Raw genomic sequence first — 20831 nt, 5'->3', positions numbered from 1 at the left:
CCTGCAATTCTACTGCTCCTTTTGGCAAAGGATTGCCTCCTTCCATGGCTGCCCTTAAATGTTGTACTTGGAGCCTGGAGGACCTAGATTTATTCCATGGTGTCTCCATTCTGCGGTGTAATGGGACATTATATTCCACCACGTTGTGCGGGATGCTGAGGAAGTGCTCAATTACAATTTAATTTGGTTTTGTTCTTTAATTAGGCCACACTGGGCTTTGTTCCCATCTGTTCAATAGAAATCTCAAGTGACTGATTCTTAAGAAAATAATATGTAAGCTCAGATCCATTTTTTATGAGCTATACAAGGTATTTAGTGTAGTCTCTTCCCCTTCAGATGTTAAAAAAGCTGAACCAGTAGAAAATGGCTCAACTTGCTTGAGAACAAGACATAAAGCCCCAGGAGGTAGTGTATCTCCTGAGGACTTCCCAGCATCTCAGCTAACTTTAGACAACATAAACTGATCCAGCTGTCCTTGCTGTCTTAACTTCCTTTGGAGCCAGAAGAGGGAAATTTTACCCCAGAAGTGAAAGTACTAAACCAGCCTCAAGAAATGCTATACTGGAAAGGAATCCCAAAACTGGAACAGAAGGGAAAAAGGGCCCTCATCTCAACGATGGTTGTGGAGTAGGATCTTCTAACCTTGCAATAAACTGCAGCCATTCAATGTTTCAGAATAACATTATACTTGCTTTTCATATTCACATTCAAACAAGTAAATAGGCTGTTGGAGCAGAGGAAGCTTGGAAGCTTTTTTACAGTCCCACCCCTAAAAATGCCATTAAAGTGGGAGGCAAGACATCCAAAATCTCTGTCAAATAGCAGTACCCAAAGGAGACACTTGCAGATTGTTGCTGTATAAATAATCTGTAAATATTGGTCCTGAATTTTAAATTAACTTTGCAATCCTAGCTCCATATTCTCAAGATACTGAGGACTTTTTGAGTAAAGGTATTTGAGGTGAAGAGTCATTACCATGACAGTTTTGGAGAACGTAATTTGTTTCATGTAGCTTCAGGTTTTTTTGTTTTGCGTTGGGTTTTTTTGTGGGTTTGTTGGTTTTTTTTTCCTCATGGTTGCTTTACTGATATTTCGCATGTCATTTGCCTAATTTGGGAATAATTCCTGGTTCCTGGTCTGGAATGTGGGATTTCGCAACTCTGTTCTTCAATGACATCATGTGGTTTGTTCTGAACAGAGCAGTAATAAATAAGAGCAAGGGGAGTTTACCAAGCCTTTTGTAATAAACATTTTATCGGAATAGCCATCTTTTGGGGATCTGAACTAATTTCTGGGGTTTAGATTTTACCTAGTAAGTCACATTTTCCGTGTATATAGGACAAAGAGTCCCACTTGGATAACAAGGAAACTACATCTTGGTTTCATCTCCCCCTTAGCGGTGGTTGATGTGAAAGCCTGCACTCCCGAGAGCTTTGGTAGAAGAGCAGGACTTTGAGAAGTCGAGAAGAAATTCAGAGTCAGTGAAAAATGCAGAAGGTATCTGGTTTCCCTTCTGACGAGAGCTTGCTTTTCTTTCCTGATACAAACATGAACCTCGAGGAGGCGGCTTTGCTGATTGCAGGGGTGGGAGTTGGTGTAGCTTTTCTCCCTGCTGAGCTGTTCTTCCAGTTTACACCTGTTCAGTATCATTGTAGGTTTGAGCTCTCACTAGCAATTGCACTTTCTGTAGAAGAGTCTGGTGCTGGCTAAATAGAATGAGCGAGAGTGTTTCTATATGCAATTGCTTCTGGGAATGGCAGATTTCTGTGTTTATGGATGCCTATTACAAGAGCATCCCCATTTGTGGGGAAGGCTCTTCATGCTTTGCTCAGCAATGCATAGGAAGCTCAGGCTGCCCTTTGCTTTGTGCTCTCTGATGGTCTCCAGGCAGCACCCGGATGTATTTTTAGCTCTCAGAATAGGGGAGAATTTGCAAGAAATTGTGCAGAGAAGAAGTAAGCAAAGGAGTTGAAGCTGGCTCAATCATTGGATTTAGGCAATCTGGATTTGCGGGAATGAATACGTGTTTCTGTGCAAGAAATGAAATATATACAAAATGAGGCAAACTACCTTCCCAAGGATTTTCTGCAGAAGTAATACACCTTCCTGGCAAAGACCGGAGTTCTAGTAAGGAAGGAAATAAAGTGTAACATGTAAGGGATCAGTCCTGCATGAGCACATCTCTGACGTCTCAAAACTAAAAACCAAGGCTACTACCAGAGATACAAATTCAAGGAGCGACCAGGTCTCGATCAGAGAGTCGTTGAGCTTGGATGTCAGACAAGAGAGCACATGTTAATTGCAAGGATTAATCATTCTTCCAGTGACTATTGATAGATAACCTCAACCAGCAGTGCAGTGAAACTGCAATGCCTCATCTGTTACGAGTGGTCTGAGGGCTCCTGTGAAGTCCTATTGCTAATTAAAGACCAGCGATCTAGAGCAAGCAGTAGCTTCAGATATACTTGGACAAGTCTGACTCCTTTGCACATTCCTAGTTAGCACATTATATTAGCCTATTATTCCTATAACCCTGTAAAACATTTATGGCTTTTTACAGACACTTAAAAGCCAGTGTTATTGCTGCAAAAGGCTTGCAATTCAAGTCTATGATAAGCAGCAGATTTCCTTTAAACAAAGGTTGGTGCAATCATTAAGCTGGGGTGCAGAGATTGTCTCTTGAACAGGTTCCTACAATATCGCTAATATACACAATGTCACAGTGTAGCAGTTAATCTGAAAAAAAACGGGGAAAGGAAGGACACCAGTAAACCACAAATCTTTGTTTATTTTGGATAACAATAATCAAAGAACACAAAAGCCGATTGTGACTTTGCCTCCCACTGCTTCGCTGCCTATTCATGCAGTACGTCCTGGCCGGCCTGCTGGGGTGCAACCTGAAGGAAGCCCACAAATAATTCAAGTCTTTTTTTTTTTTAAGATAATTTGCAGATTGTGTCCTTAGACTGTTTTTGTTCATCTCAGCTGCATAAAATAAAACTCATCGGGTTGGTAGCTGCTAATCTTACAGCCTCGGGTGGCTTTGGAGGTTTATTGATGATGTTAAAGTGACTGCCAAGTAGCAGGACTCCATCCAGAATTACAAGTGACCTGGATGTGAAAAAAACAGAATTGGATTTTAACCCTACGTATACTATCTCCTGGTCCAGCTGAAGTATTGTCGCCCTCAGACATGGCACTTACTTTGTCATCGCAGTAGAGATAAGTCAGATCAGGTCAAAGGGGATATGTGTGTGCTGTAACAGTATTTCTCATCCATCAGCACCGCTTACCTATGTCTTAAAAGTACTGCACAGGTATAAGAAGCAGAGAATCCACCTGAGCCCTTGCAGGATGCTGCACTAACACATCATGGTCATTACCACTGTGAAAGCAACTCTGGGATGTCTGCAGACCGTTTGTCGTGCAGACATCTCTTTGGAGTGTGTAGCTGGTCTCCAGAAAGCCTGAAGCTCACAGAGTTGCTCTGTGACTTCCCTGTCCATCCCATGGTGGAACATCTCACCTTGATGGGTGGCTTTGGAGAGGTTATACGCTCTCCCCATGCCGCACCGCGCCTGTGGATTGGAGCGACCCCGCTGATCCTGGGTGCTCTTTTGTAAAGCATGTACCATGTGAAAGCGCTACAGAAGAGCTAGTTACTGAGAGCAACGTGCCCTGCCAAACATCTGCTTGCAGTTCATAGGGATCCCAACACTCGATGGAGCAGGGATGAGGCAAACTGCCTCCTGGCTCTACTGAAACATTCCCCTTTAAGCAGCAGCAGACTAATTCTGGTTTAACGGAGCAATGCCTGTAACTGTCATCCCAGCACCGGCCTTTCCCCTGGAATGACAGTGATCTTCAGTTGCTTCAAATAACTCTCCGGGTGGAGCAGCTCCCCTGCAAGCCGTGAGATTAAACCCTTGTGGCATCTTGTTACAGGAATCAGCGGATAGAGGATTATAGGGGCGCAAGCGGCACCCACTCTCTGGGGAAGGTAGAGAAACATCTGTTAACATCTGCCGACGGGCTTCCAAATCCCCAGTGTGAACCAGACCTGAGGCTGTTTCATGGCAAGATGGATACCAGGAGGAGGACAACCCGAAAGGTGTACTGACAGGGGAAAATCCATGAGCTCTTGCTACGGTTTGTTGCTTTCAAAAAAAGCTGAATGCTGTGGCTCATTAGCAGAGTTTTTGTTTGGTTGGTTTTGCTGTGATTTCCAGAGAAGGATTTCTCTGTTTTTACTTTAGAAACATGAAGCCTTATTTTTGTTTGGCTGGAGGGTCTCTAAGGATCAGTGGAGAAATAGTAGGATTATGACCTTACTAGGTCAAAAGATAGAAGATAAGCAATCAGGAAAGGAAGGATTATTCCTTAAGTTGCTAGAAACTCACTGTTGCTTGTTATCATCAAATATCAGAAAGACACCTGGGGTAAGAATCCGGATGTTCAGAAGATTCAGGTATCTCATCACTTTAAGAAAAAGTCACACCTACTTTCCACTCTGTTTAAAAAGCAAAGCAGAAAGGGAAAACGTCTTGATAGTTCTCAAATAACAAACACATTTTTTCAACAAATTTTTTAAGCCTCTGTTACACATGAAGAGTAGGTGTAAAATATATTTGTTTCCTTTACAGAGCACCTTTAAATCAACTAAATAAATGTCACTTCCCACTACACATATTGTCACTTAAACCAGCCTTTGTGAGCTGCAATTTCTACCCATCTCTTGGTTTTGCTGCCTGAAACACCATTTAAAATATTTTCAGCATGACACCAAATACAGCTGATGATTTTTGGAAGCAAGCATTTCAAATAAGGTTGGCTATAAAGAATTTGCCTGGCACTAAACATCTGCTGTCAGTGCTGTTATCAGCACAGTGCCACAAACCCTTCCTCACCTGTGGGATGCTAATAGGTTTATTGCAGTTGAGACGAAAGATGTCTGGTCCATAAGCCTATCCTGTTTCCCCCCATTTTCTTTCCCCAATCCAAACACCTGTGAAACAATGTAGTGTTTATGAAGGTAGGAGTCTAATAGCACTGTTTGGAGCCAAACGTAACATACAATCCTCCCTAAGGAGGCTAATTCACCGTGGTCCTAGCTGTGAGGATTTGCTAATCTAACCTCTACTCTTAACTCCTGTCCCCTCCTAAATTTGCTGTACCTCTAAATCCTGAGCACCAAGACCCCTACAAGCACTTCTCCTGAGCCAGATGTACTTACCATCTTCCAGTGTACCATAAACTTCATTTCAAATCAAGCCCCTTAAAATTTCAGTCCTAAACTTTGAGCACAGCTCTACCCAGTGAATCCTTACTGGTAGGATGAACCTTGTTAGAGCATTAGCTCTCGCACAGTCCAGGGAACGGCATACCTATTCTCTAGAAGAAGGGCTGATAGAAAAATCAACTCATTTGAATTCAGCTTGGAAAAATTTCCACTTTATGTCATGCTTCCTGCCAGCAGAATGCAAAGCCTTTTTATCAGACTAAACCTTCTCCAAATCCCTGGGCAGTGGGTAATAATGTCTACTTCTATAGTGTACTTCAAAGCATTTCTTCAAAGCCTTCACTACCTGCACAACACCATAATGACCTTTATTTTACAGAGAGATAAAGCCATGCTCGGGAGCAGTGTAGGCCGATGGAATAAGGTGCAATGGCACAGTATGCTCTGCATGCAGATCTGTACGTAGCGCTTTGGCCGAGCGATGTGAGTGGTAAATTGGAAAGTGCTTCTAGGTCACAGAAGAATGAAATCATGCAGACAGTTGCTCCACAGTGGGCATTAGCTAATGCCAGATAGGGTGGGGACCTACAAGCAAAGGTCATTCCTCTACTCCCACCTAATACAAATCCTTTAGCATTGGGTGCTCTGGGGCCACCTAAAGCAATCTGGCCTTGGGTTCTCTTGTGCCAGTTCCCTGGCTGCACTGCTCCGTCCTACCGTTCCTCCAAAACCTCCTTCCCTGGCTGCTGGTGTAGACTCTTGAAGGGAGGGATGCCACAACATGGCAGGGAAACCTGCACAGAAGAGCTGGTCTAGATTGGCTAAATTTGCCCAGTTTCCCTAGCGCTTACAGATCAGTGATCCATTTGCAGCTGAGAGTGTCCCTAGGAGTCCTCCGCCTGCTCCTAGTCCCCTTCTCCTCCAGCTAAGAGGTGCTGGGCGGTGGGTTAAGGGAACTGCAGACTACCTGCATGCCACAGCAGATTCCGAGTCCTAAACCCTGTTTGGGATCTCTAGAACCCCTCCTTAAATAGAGGGTTTAAGTTCAAATCCAGCCCCAAACACCTAAACCAAAGGAAATACAGTAGACATTTTCACTTGTGAATTTTCATCTGCCAGCAGAGGAGCGAGTGTAGATTTCAGAGAAATAAGAGAGAGTTAGTTACGTTTCCTTGAATAATCCACTCTTGTCAACAGAGGTTGCTAATCCAACAACAGAGGAGGCTCTGCCTGGGCATTTGGATGGAAATGAATGCATTGAGGAGACAAAGCCTTGTGCAGTTCACAGACATGACACTAGCTCAGTGAACAGAAATGATACATCGAGTTTTATTATAGAAGATTCTTGGTAGACATGTTTATTAAATGGCTGGCCTGCCAAAAGTGCTGAAGGATTCTCTGTTGTTTTCCTTCTGGCTTGCTGTATCACGTATCTCTAGGGCTTCAGATGGGGCATCTCCCCATACACTGCACTTCTTAGGCTTTTCCCCCCATGGCATGATCTTAATGAGCATTGCCTTTAAAGCCTATAGGCATCAGCAGATACAAGACTTCCAATCTGCCCGGCTCTGAGATTCATTGCACTGAGATATTTTCACTCTGAGTTTCTAGTCTATCCAGGTTCCTTTGCATTATCTTTCTGGTTTCCCTGGTTGTGATCCCTTTCAACTTCATGTCACTTTTGTGAATGCCTGTCATCCTTTTGTCAATCCTTCTTTAGAGTCATCAATAAAAATGTCAAAAAAGACCAAAGACCTGATTTCTGTGATGCCCTAATAAACATAATTCTATAACACAATAAATCCCTGTTTAGTATTCCTCTTTGTTTGCAGCTGCTCAGCTGTGATTCGGTCCACGGGCTATTGCATTCAGATCATCCAAAGAGCTAAATTTTATGATACGATATCAAATGCTTTACCAAATCCAAACATGCTCACAGATTTTTAAGATCAGAAAGAAGCATGAGAGCATCAAATCTGCTCCTTTCAATCCTCAGTTGAGCGTGCTAACGGGTATCACTAAAGCATCTCTTCCAGAATGTCTGGAGTTGAAGACCCCATGAGATGGGAAATCACACATATTGCTTTTTTTTGTTTTAAAAAACTTATTGTTAAATTTAATCAGGCTTTGCCCTCTAGACATTGTTTTTGTGTCTTTTTTCTCTGGATTAAAGATTGTCTAGTACCCAGTTGTTTCGCGCTATGCTTATTGATGTTTCATGCGGTGATCTTTTGGGGATTTTTTTCTTTTTCTTACTAACACTGCTCTTGATTCTGCAAACTCTGCTTTTCATGCATACCTGCATGTAGAAGCCAGTCAGTCTCTGTGATGAGGAGAATCTGCTTTCACGGGGCAATTTGCAGACTTTGAACTAGAGTTTCTAATTCTACCCATAAACAGCTATCTGTCAACTCTGGCAAAGGCTCCCTTTCCTGCACATCTTGCTATCGCTTGTGGGTTCCCTGATGTGCTTTAATTTTCATCCCTCCATACACAACTCATTTTCAATCATTTAAAAGCTTAGGTAAGGTTCAAGACTATCTTTGAACAATGGTCCTGATTCCCTACTCATTCAAATGTGGGCAAATGCAGAGTAACTGCTTTGAAGTCAGCGATGGAAAACAGGTATAAATGTCAGGGGTGACAGACACAATCTCTTTTAATATCTCTGGAGTAGGTCATGCAGAAATAGCATCCCAAACAATATCTACGACCAGCTGTTCATCCTGTGCCTCCAGTCATTCTCCACATACCTCAGATCCCATCTCCCAGCTGACAAGAAAACGAACTAATCCAAAAATGGAATTACCTAATTTTCCTCCCCATTATCTGAGGCTCATAATAGAAATGTGAAACGACCTGCTGTATTTCAGCAGCAGAACCGAAGATGCTAGTTGACTCTCAGGTCTCAATTCTCACTACATCATATTTCCATTTGCAAAGGTCAGGATCAAGCGTGGTGGAGTTTTTTGTTCAGGAAAAGCTCCCTACAGATTAAATGGGATTATTTCAGCGTTAAAGAGGGAAGGGGGGGAAAGGAAAGAAAAAGCTGCAGGATTTACTTAATGGAAAAAGCCTACTACTCAGGTGGTATAACTGAGGATAGTTCTGCTGACTTACACCGGTTGAAGACTGGGAGCATCCTGTGCCTGTGCTCCACTGCCTCACCCCATAAATTGTGGGCAGGATGATCTAGACTTCACTCTGTCCTTTCATTTCAGCCAACAAGGGCTGCATCATGCCTTTCTCCATGGGAAGGAGAGTGACTCACCTGCCACGATGTGGATTCAGGGATTCCCCAGAGCCATCGGTGGAGGTGAGACAGGCAGCTGTCTCCTCACACTCGTACCTGTGATGAATAGTAATCCCACAGGCAGGGAATCGAGAGGAGGGAGAGATATTTAAACATTTTCTTTACTTGCTCAACCTCTGAGTCCAAATATATGGGTGTCTAGGTCTGGGCTTCAGCTTGAGAGCTGTAAATAAGGACCTGTAAGCTATCTTAAGCTTGTAAATCTCCCGTCATCCTGAGAAATCAACTGATGTCGTCAGTCAGACCCGCCAGAACACACTTCATTACGCTCATTACTCAGGGTCGAAAGCAAACTCCCACGCAGCCTGCAGAGCTCAGACCTCGCGGAGCAAACAGAAAGCAGGACAAGCGCAGCACCCGTAAGGAGCCCGCAGACCTGGTGTCACCACCAAGGCAGCCAGCAGAGCTGAGATGCTTCCTCTCCTGGGCTGTTGCATTAGATGAACATGGCCGGCAGCCGGCTGCAACGCCGTGCAGAGCCGGCGGTGTGTTCGGTTCCCTGGCATCGAGGTTGCCAAGGAAGCAAAGTCGCAGGATCTCCTCCACGACCATCTGTGTTGCCTCATAAGGCATCAAACATGTCAAGGAGATTTCTCCCCTGGGCCATCATCTAGACGCTTGCCGGTGTGTTTGACTTGCATGGTAGTGAAATGCCATAAAGTTAAATGAATTATTCCAAAAGCAGAGAAGGTGAAAAAGCTCTGCTGTGAGCTCAGTGCCACAGCAGTAGGAAATTATTTTGCTCTTGGTTTTGGGTTTCACAGTGTCAGAAAATCCCACATTTTATAGCTGCGTACCAGACCTCTACACCCTTGTTCATGTGCCTAAATGAGTGTGAGCCCCAGGCTATGAATTCAGGCCAGGGCGTGTTTGCCAGGGCCCTGCAACAGCTTTTCAATAACATGCTGCTCTCAGACCAGCTTCCCCAGTTGCATGGCTTCCCATGCACGGCACCGCTTCATAGGCACGCAGGTGATGGAGGGCACAGGACCTGCCTGCAGTTTAGTGACAACAGCGGTAAAACATCCTTTCTTCCCTGGCCATCCTTTCGCAGCAGAGGCTGCAGCAGGACTGTAGAAGCAGGGATTTCTCTGAGGACAGTGAAGCCAGAGGGGTGAAAGGGAGCAGCTTCTGTGAAGTAAGGAAGGGGTAGAGTGAGTTGGACAGGAGCATTGATCCAGGTCCTGCACTGTGAAGCTGCTGTACAGCACATCGGGGGCTTTTTGGAGAGAGAGGCCAAGCCCTGGCTGGCAAAGTTACATCCAGATAGTTGCGGTGATGAATGGGATGTGATTAATGTAGCAAATGTGATCCCGTGATGGAAATCACTTTGCTGGAGAATTGATGATGCTCAGCATAGGTCAGTTCAGCTCTCCTGGTTCCCTGCCCCTCTGCCCTAGATCCTGCAGGACACAGAGACCACAGCTCACCCTCCACCAGCCCTAAGCATCGCTCAGGTTTTAGGAGTGACTGAAGGCATCTCAGGGGGTTGGCTCTATTGGAAGGACGGAGGGTTGTCCAGATCCATTTGTGGGCAGCTGAGAGTTGTTCAGGAGCTTTGGCAGCCTGGCTGAAAACAGCTTTGCAGCCCCCACTGAAAAGCTGCCCACGGCTATAGGGAGGCTGCAGTGACTTTATGCCACAGGCTATGCAGTCTGGGCTAGATAAGCAGCTTGCGAGGGAGCAAAGGGGTCCAGAAGAGGGTGTTTCTTGGTTTGGACTGCAAATAAGAGTGGAAGTTGCAATAGGGCAAATCCTCGGTGGGGAACAGCAGGAGGAATGAAAGCTGGAGACTTCTACCCTGTGAAAAGGTGTTTGGGACTCCAGGGATAAGATAGTCCTTTTAAGCTCCTCTTTCATTCTGCATCAGGGTGCAGTCAGGAAACAATATGAGAACAATGATATGACCTGGGACAGGACTCCAGTTCTCAAATGAATAAGAGGTTAAATCCAAGCAATTTTGTAACTTTCTAGCAGGAGGAATGAAAGCTGGAGACTTCTACCCTGTGAAAAGGTGTTTGGGACTCCAGGGATAAGATAGTCCTTTTAAGCTCCTCTTTCATTCTGCATCAGGGTGCAGTCAGGAAACAATATGAGAACAATGATATGACCTGGGGACAGGACTCCAGTTCTCAATGAATAAGAGGTTAAATCCAAGCAATTTTGTAACTTTCTTTTCCCAAGTTCAGGACCATCTTGCGGAACCTTTGGGGATAACAGAAGGAAATTTTCCTCCTCGTTGAAAGCATCATTGCCGTGCGATGCAGGCAGGCTGGGAAGAACCACGGAGCCGCATGTGGTGGAAGAACAATGCCAGCCTGCCTCGGAGATTGGCGTTGCTGCAGCTTTCTCTCCTGCTATATTTCAAGAGGTTTTTAGTAACTCTTGGGTCCTCTTAAAACAGATTGTCTGATCCGTGGCAGTATATTTTGAGTGCCCGATTTGTTTCATGGCACAGAAGCATTTGTGGACCATGATGTTTCTATGTCAACATGTGCTTGAGGAGGTAATTTTTTCAGCAGAATTGGCAGGTGTTAGAATCCAGATCAGAGCTCTCTCCACATCATTATTTTTAGTAAAGGACTTTTTTAATAAGACATGTTGATATGTTTTCTCTATGTGGGATTAAAAGCACTTTAGGCTCACGCATGGAATTTCGCTTTATAAATCTGTGGGAGTGCAGATTTTCTCCACTCTTGTCCACTCTTGTTATATTGCCTTTGTGAAATGGGAATAATAAACCTTGTCTGCCTCCTGAAGGGGCAGAGAATTAACTCTTTGAAGTTTGTAAGACCATATAAATGCATTGCTATTATTAAAGTTACTACTACTCAGGGCTTTTAAACAGCTGCCACATTTCACTTTAGAGGAGGTTGCCTTGAACTGGTAGATGGAGCGAACACAGTATATCAGGGTGTTATGCTGAAAAAAAAATGTCAGGATCTGTTGGATTGAAAGACACTATATAAGTATGAGTTATTTGTAGAAATGGATTTTATAACCCTGTCATTCTCCTCTGGTGTACCTCTTAATCTAAGGGTTTCAGTATCCTTTATGAACACTTAACAAGACCTATATTAAGCTTCAAGCCTCTTCAGGGCACCTATTTTACATTTGCATCAAGTCAATGCAAATTGGGACAGATCCATTTTTTTGCCCAGCTCACACAGCAGGTCAGCGATGGACCTGACTGACCTGCTTTGGTAATTAGTAATTCATAATGACCTGCTGCACGGAAAATGGCAAAAGGAATGCAGTAGCTTTAGGAAGAAGTGGCCCCTCAACGCTGTCATGGTTTTGGAAGATTCGCTGCCTCTTCCTGTCCTTGCAGCTTTTCTAGGAATAGCTGAAGACCGATGGTCTCATTTAACAAATATAGATTCCCGCTAAGTGGTTTTGGATTACAGGCACAAGGGCCAGTCTCCGAGCCTGGTGTCTGTGTTTGATCTGCATACACCTGTTCCCATACCTTTCATAAATACCAGGACAAGAATAATAAAGCCTGTGAGTGTCCCAATTAATGCAGTTATGGAGACACAATGGGTAAGTTATACAGACTGGGAAACTAAGGCAATGAGCTGGTATTTCAGACAATTCTGTATTCAGTGCCAGACTTCTGTTTGCTAGAAGATGTAGGATTTAGGCCCGGATAAGCATTTCTTGAAGGAAGATGCTGAGGACTTCACTACTCCTAGTCCCTACACTTCTACACTGGGAACCTTTTAAATCTGCCTTGAATCTTTGTCAATGGAGCAAAAACATTTTTTTCTAACCTTTGATTTAGTATTTCTGCTTGAGAAAGAAAGAAGCAAATTTTGATCCGCGATACTTCAGCAGTGCAGAACGACACTGATGGACATTAGCTCTTTCAGCCTGTGTCTGGTAACTCTCCCTGAGCTTTCAAAGCCGCAGAGCAACACCAGGGCAGTGCAGCTCTCTGGCCTCTTCTCAAGCAAAGGCTCTTCTCATGATGTCCTCAAGACAGTGTGTATGCGAAGGTAGCAGCGTGTTAATGTGGAGTGGAGGAAAGCCAAGAAATTAGTTGCTTGATTTTTCTAGTGTCAAGCTTAGATCAAGTTCTGTAAGCCAGTAGAGGCCACAGGGATGCACGGACAAGCCCACAGCTCTTCTTTGGGCACAAGGCTGCAGGGAGGTTCTCCATCACTCAGTGACCCTTCCCCTCTCCGTGGGAAGCCTCCAGCTCCTAGTGCTGGAACAAGGTTTGTGTGCACCGTCTGTCAGGGGACGGAAAGCAGCAGGGTCGGAGTCCTTCCCGTCATCTCTGCAATCTGCTTTCAGGCCTCCCAACCTTGTCTTTATCTTTGTAATATTTTAAAAAGAGCAAACATTAGGTTTCCCCTGTGCTTGTTAATGAAGCCCATGTCCTTGGTCATACCAGATGGTAAATATGTTGGGTCTTAACTCCAGTATCTCAACAGGTGCATGCAGGCCACAAATCGATATGCGCAAAGGAGACTGTTACTGCAGGGAACGGACTCCAAACCTCCTTGCCGGGAAGGTGCAAAGCAGGCAGTCACAAGAGCAGGAGGCTGCCTGCGCAAGGAGGTTGCAGGTGGGGTTGCAGGCCCTCTCCTGCTGCCTGTCCCTGCCTTGCCTCTGCAAGCTCATACTGACGTGCCGCGGAACGTGCCACCCTGTCCACCTCTTCTTTCTCCTGAGTGGGAACAGCATAGGGAGCAGGATGCTGCTGAACAACAGGGCTGTGTTTGGATCCCTCAGCCTCGGCCTGAAGGGACCTTATCCATGGCCAAGGGGAGAGTTCAGTTAACAAGTCTGTTTAATCATGGAGAGCTTTTTTTTTTGCCAGTGAAGTCGTCGCTGGCTGATAAGTTACACATCAGGCAGCTGCGGACCGGCTCACTCTTGAATTGCAGCCATAGCCACCAGTTCTTATGTGATGCCCAGGCCTGGGACAGTGTTTTAGCACTGATGGCTCTTGATCCTCCAGCTGCTTCCCAGGAGCCCGAGACATTCCCTCCTTCTCTCTCCTTCTGTTGTGCCTACTAAAACTTTTCCCGCTGCGCTGGCTCACAACTGCTACACGCTGCATCCGCTGCCTGGAAAGGAGAAACTGCTTGAGGCAGGGAAAGCCGTGAGCCGGCTTGGGCTCCTGGAGTGATCCACCCATCCCTCTCAAGCCCAGACAGCTTCAGGGCATGAACGGTCTGATGAGCCTCTTCCCTCGTCTGGGAGAACTGCTGTTGCTTTCGAATTTATTATTTGTGTAGCAGAAGGCTGTACCAACATATCCTTTATCCTGCTGCAAGCAGCAGTGGGCACATTTGCAGGGGGGTGCAGGGGTACGTGCGTGGACATGTGTGCTCTCCCCTGTGGGTCAGGACCAGGACGTGGGTATCCAAGTCTCTGTGTGCTTCCACGCCATCTGGGTCCCTTCACTAGTTTCTTTGCCAAGTATCTATTGATTTCAGGCACACTGAACACAGCCCCTTAAATGCATTTGTTGCTTTATGTCTTCAAAGTACTCAACAAGCGTTAGCTAATTAATCTTTCTAGTGTGGCCTGTAAAAGAGGTAAATATTATTCTTGCTCTGGAGCCAGGGAAGTGAAAACAAGAAGATACAGTGGCTCCACTGAGCTATCCCAGAAAATTGTGTTAAGGCCGGTAGTGACAACCCGGGACTGCTGATGGCAGCCACGGGCATATGTATGTGTGGCATCCTTTTCTAGAGGAATTAACAGTACAGTCCTCATTTGTCATCACAGTGATATGCCGAAATGCAGCACGAATTCTGATTTCTAGCCCTGTAACCCACATGGGCTTCACCAAGTGTGGAGTTGCCAGAAGGGACAAAGCGGATCATGGTCCCTGTTCTCGGCATCACTGTGTATTAGATGCTCAGCTGTCTATGCTCAGCTGCATTTACAGGTGCCATGTGAGTTAGAAAATGAAATACTGTGAGACAGCCTCTTCTTTTACAGCCACTTCATTTACAGCTGCTGAGTAAATTGGATTTTGAAGAGGCATCTGAATTTAGGATGTTTCTTTCCACCAAACCACTGAAATTCCCAGACAGGTGAACTGTGAAGGCATGAGGGTACCCTGGATGTGAAAAATAAAGCAGTTTCCTTCTGCTGTTCTCAGTTTGAGCTAAAATTTCCCTATGAAAAATATGTAGCTGCCAGCACTGTGGGTGGAAATTATTTGCCTTACTTTTTTAAATAACATGTCTTAATAAGAAAAAAATACAGCCTAAGAGCTTGACACCGTTTTGCCCAGTTTGACGATCAAAAGTGCTTTTGTTCTTTCCGCTGCTCCTGTTGTTTTACACGGAGAAGACTTCAGTAAACAGGGAGCAAGGCTGCCCAGGCAGCGGCAGAGAAGAGGATTAAACTCCAGGAGTGAGGCACAGATGATACCTGGAGGTGACGCGTTTTGTACTGAACATTTCATTAGCTCCCACAAAGCTGTCTAGCTGACGCCCGTTCATTAGCCACATACATCCCAACCCAATTGCCCATGTAGCTCTGCAAGGGATCCCATCGCTTTATCCCAACGGTGCTGCATACAAAGCAGGAAAGAAGCTCCAGGTTTCAAGCTAGCCCCTCAGTAGGTGATGTAATTAGGGAGTCTGGTCCATCAATATTTCACCGCATCTCTGCTCCATGAGGGAATGGGCTGTGGAATGTCTCTTTGTAGCTCATGTGCTTCTCAAACTTATCTCCTTGACAACTCTTTAGTTTAAACAAAGATTATTTTGGAACTGGAGCTGTCAACCCAGCAGCTCCAGGAAGTTTTCTTGTTAAAATAAGTTGGCTCGGCAGCACCATCTTCTGTTCTGCCCTTTAAACAGCCTTAGATGTCACACTTTAAAAATGAGTGTGTGCGCCTTGGCTAGCTTGGGGCAAAAGAACAGTTTGAATAAGATTGAGTTAATGTTTTCTATGCTCTGAGTCGAAGCCATAAAACAGATATAGCACAAGAGATTGGAAGTGTGAGTCCAGCTTTGCAGACCGACGGGGAGGCAGCGGGGTTGCGGCAGGCAGCAGGGACTGGTAAGCCCTGTCCGTAGCGGCACCTCGCAAATCACTCCAAGTCAAATGGTTTCCCAGGTGAGGTACCTTCACTTTGGTGGTTGTACTCCTGTTTATAGGAATTTTCAAGGGCTGTGACCCTCTCATTACTGCAGTGGCTTCGGGGGAGCGGGAACTCAGTGCCTGCTCTGCACAGTCCATCTTGCACGCTCGCTGAGCCCCGCTTTCCCCGGATTTTTGCTGTTGGGTTTGCTAGGGTTTGAGGTGAAGACATTCCTCCTTGCCAGAAAAGTTGCTTGATGGTTGCTCTTTGGTGGTGCTGCATAAATGCCAGGCCCCACCCGGCAGAGCCCAGAGAGAACCAGGGACAGGAGAGGAGGCAGGGAGAGGGCAGAGGGAGGAAGGACTCGGAGGAGCCAAGGCAGGCTGGGGAGTTCTCATACCACAGCGAAAAATCAGGAATTACAGGGGGAGCTCCTTGTCCCACTTCTCCACAGCACACTGGGATTCAGGCAGAGATTTGTGGCATAAAGGTTAAATTAGGAGGGCAGCTACAGTAATTTCTCATCTTCTTCTGGCTGGCTGCTGCCTCCTCTCAACGTCCTGCATGCATCCTCAGGGCTGGCAGCTCACCTCCTTTACCTCCAAATACAGCTCTTCTTCTTTAGCCCGCCATATAGGCACCTGCCAGTATGTATCATTATAGTGTGTGTATGTGAGAAAGAGAGAGAATATCCATATTTACCTTTTACTTCAGAGTATTGTTGCAAGCCCTAAGTAATTAATATTTAGGCAGCTCAGATCCTTGCGTGGCAATCATCACACAAGAGAAAAGTGTTCTTATGAAAAATACAACAAAGCCTTTAAATCTAAAACACGGCAGCTTTCTTGTAAGAGACACTCTGTGGCAGGATTCTGCAACACAGCAATCAGTCTTGCTTTAATATACAGACCAGGGTAATATAAGAAGTACTTGGAGAGCAGCCACAGCTTTCACAGCAGCTGATGCTACATTTTTGTTAGGATTAAGTTCATTTCAATTATAGAAAGGCTCGTGATCACCTGCTAGGAGGTTTTCAGCAGTTCAGGAGGCCGAGGGTGTGTATACAGCTATATTTAAATACCAAATGCGTAGCATACTCCGGCACCATTCCATTTGCAGAGCACTCTGCAGACATCCCCTAATTAAGTGTTTAAGTATAGATTCCTTCTTCCCTTATGGCTTGATATGAGCGGATTTTTTTAAAGATCCACATAAATCCTAATTTAATTTGGAGACAATTTAAAGGAACTGAGGAGACTGAATAAAATGGACATCATGCCGTGCATCCCTTTGTTAGTGCTGCATTGCTCAGGCTATGCCAGAAGAGGGCTAAACATTGTACCTTTTGATGCTGCTTCAACCCTTCGCTTCATACAATGAAACCATGAAATGCTCTGTCCCAGTGTAAGTGCACAGATGCCAAGGCAAACCTCAAAAAGGAGAATTTTATTTTGCACAGAGGTTGATGGGTGATGCAGGCAGCAAAAAGGCTGAGAAACCTGCGTGGGAGCCTGGAGCTGCCCATGCAACCTCAGAAAATAAATGCCCGAGAAGTGGTCTATGGAAGGAGGATGCGCAGTTTCACATGGCCCTTCTGCCAGCCACTGACCCCAAAGGTCTCTTCCATGATGTAATTGGGCCCAAGCAGCCAGAGCCTAGTTGGCTGCAGTGTGAAAGGGACGAGGCTTATGGGGATAGTTCGGGGTTTTAAGTGAGTGTTCTGCAGAGTACTTGCAGCCTGTGCCATTTCCCTCCCTGCTCCAACCCAGGTGCACAAACACAGACCTCTGGGGCTCCCAAGGTTTAATCGTAGTAAGACTTTGCCCTTCAGTGCCCTCATCTGTGGGAGGTTTGCAGAATTAGCAGCAGATGGTCCCGCAAGAAATACCAGTATCCCTGTTTCACTGCAGGAGAAGGCAGGTATGAAGAGGGGCAGCCATTCACCTCCTGCTTTGCCTCCTGCTCCTCATCGGGTGGCTGTAACGGATGTCACGTTGCAGGGCTGGCCAGCAAGGTCACCACTGATGCTCCCCCTTCCTACCGTGCCTCTCTTGCCATCATGAGAGCCTGCAGTCGCTGTGAAGGTGGCAAAAAAGGGACAGAAAACAAAGAAGCCAGAGGACTCTGACAGCTCGGGCAGAGGGGAAACCTTTCAGGACGACAACAGCAAGGGCTTGGCAGCTGTGGGAAGTGACTTCTGGTGCGAAGGTCTGCTCCTCATCTGATAGCGATGCTGGCAGGCAAGTCACAGCTATCATTTGACCTGAGGAGCGATGTGGTTTGATTATCCTTTTAAAAATGAATTAGGAAATGGCTAATGCCAATTTTTAAGAAGTGTCAGAACAACAGAAGCTCCCTAGCACTTTCCAAAATGCTGCCAGAAGGTTGTTCTCAAAGGAATTAATTTTGTCTAATTAAATATCTCCACAGAGCTCTCCAAGTATCAAACCAAAACATCAACATGCAGCACTTTGCAGACTAATCGGAATCACACTGGAGATTGGCATCGTGTGCTGAAGTGTTAACAGATGGAGCGGATGGTCACGACGGAGGAGTGGGAAGACAAACCTCCCTTTCCACCTCTGCCCCAAACGACGCGCTTCATCCCCCGTCTCAGTTTACCCATCTGTTAAATGCATGGAAAATACTTCCTATAGCATGGATTAACCCAGAGGGCAAGCTAGCTATGCTCACCGAGCAGGGTGGCAGAGGCTTCGAGGGAGCCGAGAGCTTTGGGGTTTTTGGATGTGGTTCAGATGCGCGGGGTAGAAGCCCTGGTAGGATCTGGAGGATCACATCTCGCTCTGCACTGCAGCAACGGGACTCTCATTGCTTGCAAACCCTGAGCATTCAGGCCTGCCAGAGGCCAACTCCCAGGTCTCTCCATTTTGTTGTACGTTGCAGGGATGGGCCGGAGGGTTGAGCTGCATCCTGGAGGCAGAGGAATGCTGCCGAGTCCTGCCCTGGAGCATCCTCTTCTTGGATTGCTAATTCACACAAAAAAATCACGCATTTTTGCTTTCAGCCTGATTCAGTTACTGTCACTGGCTCCTTTTTAAGTCCCTAAAAAGTGGAAACCTTGTGTTATAGCCAGCTCCGTTGCTGCCCCCAAGTTGTTGTTCTCAACTCCTCCTCTTTATCAAAGAACAGTGCATTTACATGCACGGCCGTGTTTTGGACAGCCAGAGATGTTTTTGACACTTGGAAAATATAGCTTTTTAAAATATTTCTTAACCTCAACACCTTCCATTTTATAAAACCTGGGCTATTCATTACAAATCAGGTTAAATGAAAAGAAGTGGGAAAAGCAAAGTCCTCAAAAAAGTATAAATAGTATATAATAGTTGAAATGCCGGTGCAAGTTGGTACATGGTATAATACAGCCATTCAGAGCAGGCTCAATTATTTCTCAAACTGGTCTGAAAAGGCCGCTGGCTTTGCTACCTATTATGAGCATTTACCCTATTTATAGGAGACATTTCTACACAGTGCAGACTCTGGATGAGGTTTGACGCGGTGGCTGCCTGGTGCTCCTGGAAAGTCCTCCCTGAGTCAGCTGCTGCAGTTCACAACGCAAACGTGCTGCCTTAGCACAAGCACGGGATCATCTGCCTGCCAGACAGGAGCAGCTCACCCTCTTAAAAACTGTCAGGTTACTGATCCCTTGCAGCAGACAATAAAATTATTCCAGGATGGGGGGGGTGGGGGTGGCTTTTTTAGTGGAGTGACAGACACTCAGATGAATTGTTTGCGTGCTGGATGATTTCCATTGACAAGGATAATCTTGCTGCAGTAGGGAAAAAAAATCAACAAATGACCTTTTGTTTTGTAAAGCCATTGCAAATAATAAAGGAGATGAACATAGATTATCAGTGCTGTGTATCTATATCCATTTAAAAATTTCTATTTATAGCATCTCACGTTGCCGTTGGCCTGATCCCCAGAAATGCTGGGTAATAGCAACAAGTCTCCCAAGCGTGGCATGGGGCTAAAGATGCTTTTCAACAGGAGGGGGAGCTCTCTCTGCACCAACTGCTGGGGAACACTGCTTGCTTCAGGCAGGAAAAATGGCAGGGGAAAATCTATGCTCACCATTTTGTTCCTTACGTGTTCTCATATGTTTGCAAGAATTTCACAGGCTATTTAACTGCAGTGATTTGGTTTTATATATATAGTAATACTGCATAAATCTAATAGTAAAACAAGCTTCCATGCAAAGTGTGTTTTCATTCGGTCCAAGAAGAAACAACATACCCGCTTAAATGCAACAGCTTAGGTTTTTGAAGAAGTTTGGCACAGGAAGGGGAGAGTACACTTGTCACATCCTGTAGAGGTCTGTAGGTGAGAACCTTTCCCTTATAATTTCAAGAAGTTTACAGAATGCTAAAAGCTGTGCGAGACACAGCCACACTTGATATCTGAATTTCCTATTAAAACAAAAAAAAAAAAAACAAAAAAAAACCAAAACAAACCCTCAGATCAAAGTATTGTTGCCCTTTTGACCTAAATTAAAAAAAAAATCAAGTTCTTAATTTATTTGGAGAGATTGGAGAGAAGAGAGAGAGGAGGGGGGAGGCGGGGGGAGGAGAGGAGAGGAGAGGAGAGGAGATGCTGAATGATTCATTTCTTTGCCTCAGTTTTGTGTATTTAAAAATATACAAAAATCCTTGTTTCCTGAACATGAGGATTCAAACAACTGGGACAGTTTCCTTGTTCAGAGCTCCTGGCCCAGATCTTGATCAGTTTTTTCAGCATCGCACACCATGTCTTGTTCAGGCTGTTCTGGAACCCCCTTATTTCTCACTTTCAGTAATACTACTTCTTACTTTTCAGTTTGTTTCGCAGTCTTGTATGCCTGAGGCAAAACACCGACCATCCACACATCCACGCACACGCTCCCAAAAATCTGCCCTGCGGGAATCCACTGCCCAAGCGGTTTGAATTCCCGCGCTGTCTGGCATTGCCATTTTGGCGGACAGGGAGATGTCTTTATGCCCACTAGCTGTCCGAAACCAAAGCTAGAGCTTAGGGATGCGGGTTCCAACCGGGTTCAACCCCACCGGCAGTGCCACGCTGGGCTCAATTCTGCATCCCCCCAGAGAGGCGAAGTGCTCGTTTCTTCCTCCGGGAGTTTTTCCTGAATTTCTAGGTTCGCGTGTTTAATTTATTCTCACTGCCCCCCCCAGCCCTGCGGCAGGACCCCCCCCCCCCGGCCGCCGCCG

This window comes from Pygoscelis adeliae, unplaced genomic scaffold (assembly GCF_000699105.1).
Source record: "Pygoscelis adeliae isolate BGI_AS28 unplaced genomic scaffold, ASM69910v1 Scaffold21, whole genome shotgun sequence".
NCBI lineage: Eukaryota > Metazoa > Chordata > Aves > Sphenisciformes > Spheniscidae > Pygoscelis > Pygoscelis adeliae.
Note: the sequence above shows the minus strand (reverse complement) of the source record.